General features: G+C 29.9%; 1 pseudogene; it reads left to right on the top strand.

Moving 5' to 3' along the window:
* The first annotated feature begins 3,818 nt into the window (after window positions 1-3,818).
* On the top strand, window positions 3,819-5,339 carry LOC108346753 (uncharacterized; annotated as a pseudogene).
* Window positions 5,340-5,884: the final 545 nt, after the last annotated feature.

Raw genomic sequence — 5,884 nt, 5'->3', positions numbered from 1 at the left:
AAGAATAAAGACTATCAAATTTGGAAGAAATTCTCAAAGATTCTTGAAGAATTCAAGTGATGTCATAGAATGATCATATATGCACAAGTGAGCTGTATTTTCTAGAGATCAGATTCATTTGCAATCAAGAGTGATTATGGTTCCCTATTGATGTTTGCCAGGAAGATGGCTTAGAGAAGTTCTAGTGACTTAGAGTGTGGTATCTCTAAGGGTTGACAGAAAGAGGTTGTTCTTTCTAGGTTACAATATCGGATTTGGAGTTAGAGAGGAGAGTACATTGAGAGTGTTGTCTCTGTAAGTCTTGCGTGTAGAACTCAATCAATATAGTAGAATCCTTTCAATCTAAGGTTGATTGAAAGAAGACTAGACGTAGGCAGTTGGGCCGAACCAGTGTAAACAACAATGTGATTCTCTCTTTCCTTACACTTTTACATTACCTTTCATTCTTTGTTAATTGCATTCCAAGAAAACTCTAAAGATTTCAAAAAGTTTTTTAAAAGAACAATTTTTATAAAGGGAAACCAATTCACCCCCCTCTTGGTTGAGAAACTTGGCCCATCTATTTCTACAAAGGTTATAAATCTTCTAAGTTTCGTTTGTTCAACTGCTTGTCCTGATCACCGCTCGTCCTTCACTCTATTCGATTGCACTAGGGGGTTACATGTAGAAGGTACTTTGATATCAAAGTCAACAAAGATTTGACAGTCTTAGCCATAAATGTGTATAAATATAGTTAGCCTACTATATTACCTCAAACCTGGATTTATAGATGTCGGAATAGGCTTCAGATTAATGTTAGCCTAATTACAGTCCAACTGGTAATGATAGTGGTTTGACTTAAGTTAATCATCATAAATTCTAATTGGTGTTTAAGGCTTATCGTTCGGTGCACATTATTCGACCGACCAGTCTAGAGGACGTATTATCGGTTAGTTGGGTTGTCCGGTCCTAGGCTGACCGGAAGGCCATACAAATATAATAATATTAAGTGGAAAGTTGGAAAAGGGGAAAAGATTAAATTTTGGGATAATGTATGAATTCTGGAGCAACTTTTAAGAGCTATCTTTATAAGATTATGTGTCAATTCCATAATCTAATGCAATAGTGGAATTTGGAAGATGGAACAATCATGGTGGGGAATGGGATATGAAGTGGAGGAGATGTTAGTTTGAATGGGAAGTAACTCAATTAGATAAACTTAAGGGTGAATTGACAAGGATAACACTTTGTATGGATATGGAAGACATTGAAATGGAAAGACATAAGTGGAGACACTTATGCCGTTAAATCAGCCTACAAGAAGTTGATGGGTGTGAATCACGGAGAGCAAAACAAGATTTTTAAGAAAATTTAGAAGACTAAAGCTCTTTCATCTACCTAACACTTTTCTTGGAATATTCTTCTGAACAAAGTGCCAACTTTAAACAATTTGGGTAGGAGAGGTATACTAATTGGTTTAAACATATGTGTTATGTAGGGAAATGTAGAAGAAAATATTAGTCATTTATTCTTTATGTGTAAAAATGTATGGAGCATTTGGAATAAATGTCATAAAGAATTGGAAATACAAAGTTAACCAAAATGATTGACAAGAACACTTCTAACAGTTTTACCTTACAAAAGTGAATAGTAAACAAAATAGTATATGGATTGTATAAGGATAGCAATTGTGTGGGTTCTATGAAGACAAAGAATTAGAGTTATTTTTAAAAATGAATTCTAAAAGGTATTTATCCTAGATTAACTCAAAACATGGGGTTGGATAACTTTTAAAAACTCTAAAGTCAAGTTTTCATCATCAGACTAGTGCATTAAACTCATAATATACTTAAAATCTTCGCTATAATTTACAAAAGACGAGGTCAGTTTGTAATACTAGATTGTATAAAAAAAGGTGTAAAGAATAATTTTGATGTGTTATTTAAAAGAGTAGAGTAGCATATATATATACATACAAGGATCCTATAATTTTTCATATATTAAAGGAATGACAGTTGCACAAATATACACAAATTATAATAATATCTAAATTATAACTAACACAATATTTGATTGCCTAATATTTTTTAATAGAATATTGGCATATCTTAACACCCCCACACATTCTCAACTTGAATAGAGACTCATTAAACACTCTGCTTAACATTCCTTTGGTAAGAACATCAGCCAACTACAATTCTGATCTTACAAAGGGAAAGGAAATTATTCCAGCTTCAAGCTTCTCTTTGATTAAATGTTTATCAATCTTCACATGCTTTGTTCTATCATCTTGAACAGGATTGTGAGCATTTGCTATAGCCAACGTATTGTCAAAGTATAAACTCATAGCTTCATTTGGTTTAAAGCCCAAATCTGATAGAACATTTTTAATCCACAAAAGTTCACATACACTTAACGACATGCCTCTGAATTTTTCTTTAGCACTAGATCTTGCTACTATAGGTTTTTTTTACTCCTCCAAGTTACAAGGTCCCCTCCTACAAAAGTAAAGTATCCAAAGGTAGATCTTCTATTGTCTTTCAAACCTGCCCAATTTGCATCAATATACCCTTCTACCTTTAAGTTTCCATGATTTCTAGTATTTTGAGTCAAAATAAGGTTTTCTGATTCCAAAACGAATTATAAAGCAAACTAAAAGTAGGCAATACATGAAACCAACTTCCTATACATAAGACTACGAAATTACAAAAGTTTTAACATAAAACAAGTTTTCATGAAGATCTTCTTGCAATAAGAGCACTTGAAACTTGATTTTGAGACATCATCAAAACTTTTAAGATTCATCTTTATGCTAACACTATTGTTGTGTGTTGTATTACTTGTTCATTTTGGTTAAAAAATCTAAGTTATGTTATTGGTAATAATTGCTCTATAACATCTTTGTTTCTAGTAGTTTATGATTCAAGACCACAACAATTCAATAATCAAGTTTTAAAGTATAATCTTAAAATATATTTAACTTGTATAAATTTAGAGGTAGGTAAAATATTTATAAATCATATAAAAACATTATATATATTAATTATTGTCATGTACAAAGTTCTCCTTTTATATATGCTATTAAAGTATCATTAAATAATGTTATTGAAATTATGTTTTGTGTGTCTTTCTTATAAGTTTATTTGAATAAAAAACTTTTGTTAAATTTATATGATTGATATTTTTTTTATTTTCATCTTTTAAGCATAATTTAAGATAAAAATTTGTTGTCATAAAATAAGTAATTTCTATTATTTAAGAAAAAGAAAAACCTATAAAAGTGAAACCATATCAAGTTTGTCTAAACAAATCACTAATGAAGTTGTTTTCACGTCTAAACAAAGTTACAAAAGTTTCCAAATAGTTTTGTAATGTGTAAAACTAGGTCAATACATGTTAAATTAGGTTTAAACACCTTACCAAACACCCTATACATGTAATGAAAAGTTGACAACCAACATCAATTTAAAATTTAGTTATGCCAAATATATCATTATATAGTGATCCACTATATATAACACTAGTAACTAATTTTCTATAACTATAAATTTACTCGGTTTAAAATTTAAATTATCATAATCTTCATCTAATAAGAAATCATGATCATGATCAACAAATTATCTTTTTCTTATAAGGTATGCACTTTTTATCATGAATTTTCTATTACTTCACATTTTAATTTCAATCTTATCAAATTCATATGTTCTCATTATGTTTTAAGTTATCTATATGATTATCAAATGAATTATCCTATATACATATTTTCATGGCTAATGGCAACGATTTCTGTGTAGGTTAATATGAGTATCTCTAAAGTAGCTATGATTTTATTATCAATAATGATGTTGCTTTCTGAAACAACTCACTCAGTTGTTTTGGAGTCTGGTGAAAATCATATAAAGTCAGCTACTTTTTTTCTGAAAAATTTGAAGTTGGACCTGGAAAAATTGCGGTGAAAACATTATTAGATATTGAATTTCCAAGGGGTCACATTGGGGTCAAGAGTTTTGATGTTGAAGTAGTTGATGAAGTTGGTGATTCAGTACCTTTGTATGAAACTTATCTTCATCATTGGTTTGCTGTAAAATATATTGAAAACATTACCATGTCACCCTACATTAAACAATCTCACGATCTTCGCAATGGTATCGAATTTGAAAGAAATGATGGTGCATGCCAAGGTTTTTTGCTTCCACATTATTGGGGCTTGGGAGGAGAATCACGAGGAACATAATCAAATCTTCCAGATTCTTTTGCAGTTGAATTAGGTAATACTGCAAAAATAAAGGGTGGGTTTAAAGAAAAATGGTTGTTTAGCATCATGGTTATTGATACACGTGGAACACATGATAGAAAAGGTTGTACAGAGTGTAGGTGTAAGCTTATGAATCTTCCAAAGGACTTTTACAATGTCACGACAGGCATTAATGGTCAATTGTTATCTAAAAATTATAAAGGAGGACTCTTTTGTTGTCAAGATAACATACAATGCAAATTAAGAAATGGTTTTCATGGCCCAACAAGAAAGCTTTCCCTAAGATACAAAATAAGGTGGGTTGATTGGGATGAACATCAAGTACCTCTTAAGTTCTACATACTTGATTCAACTGATCGTGTAAGATCAAATGGTTCTACACCAATTCATGATTGTCAGGTACATGATTTGTTCAATACATAATATACTTTAAAAATTATAAGCAAACATTAGAAACTTATTTATTTTCAAAACAAAACTATTAGGGTATTAATTACTTTTTTGGTCGATATGTGAGTAAAATAAATTCGTAAATTTGTTATAGGCAGAGTATACGATCCCGAGAAATCATGACAGCGACTTTCCTCATGTTAAGAAAGCAGACAACCCAATGACAAAAGGTGGTTATCTTATATATGGCACTGCTCATATGCACACTGGTGTTGTCAATGCTACTCTATATGGACAGGTAATGTTTGATATTTGTTGTTCCCATATAAATTATATCATGTAGATAAACTTACATTAACTTGTGTAATTCATATATTCATTAGGAATAAATTTTGTTGATATTTATATATCTTTATAAGAAGTTAATTAGTTTATTGAATCATCTTTATATTTATGATGATGCTTAACTTAGGATGGAAGGGTTTTATGCACTTCAAATCCAAAATACGGAACTGGAAAAGAAGCAGGAAATGAAAAGGGTTACCTAGTTGGAATGTCAGTTTGTTATCCCAAACCTGGTTCCATCAAGATCGAAGATGGAGAAATTCTAACAATGGAATCCATATATGAAAACAAGTTTCGCACTGGAGCTATGGGACATTTCTACATTCACTTGGCAGAACAAATACCAAACAAATATTTGGAGGAAAATTGATGTAAAACTAGTAATTTATCTTTCTGTAATGACTTATATAATTTGTCGCATAATTACAATACATTAATACCAATTCTTGATCATTACTATGTATACTAATGTTGTTTTAATTTTAATCAACTACTTGGTTTATGATTGTGAATAAATATTTTGTGAACCAAGTGCCAATTTGAATCGATTAATTAATTTTAAATCTCATCAAAGTGAAGATGAAGAAAAAGAAATAAATATAAACTGAAAATGAATAAATTTTCTCTTGTATTATGCAAGCTATTGTTTTTTTACACACATATAGATATTCATATAATTAACTTTTGTAAAAGTTATATAGATAAACTTACGATAAATCTTGTACACTTCTTATATAAATCTTGCGCACTTCTTGTATTCATTAGTAAATAAATGTTTTATTAGATTCTATATCCTTTTAAAAGATTAATTATCTTAATGTATTATTGCTCAAATTAAGTTTTGCATATTTAATTTGAAAGATAGTTGTAATACACAAATATCAGTTTCCAATTATTACTTAGTGTATTAATGTT

This window comes from Vigna angularis, chromosome 9 (genome assembly GCF_016808095.1).
Source record: "Vigna angularis cultivar LongXiaoDou No.4 chromosome 9, ASM1680809v1, whole genome shotgun sequence".
In the NCBI taxonomy this organism is placed as follows: Eukaryota; Viridiplantae; Streptophyta; class Magnoliopsida; order Fabales; family Fabaceae; genus Vigna; species Vigna angularis.
The sequence above is the reverse complement of the archived record's forward strand: the minus strand, read 5'-3'. Positions and strand labels throughout refer to the sequence as shown.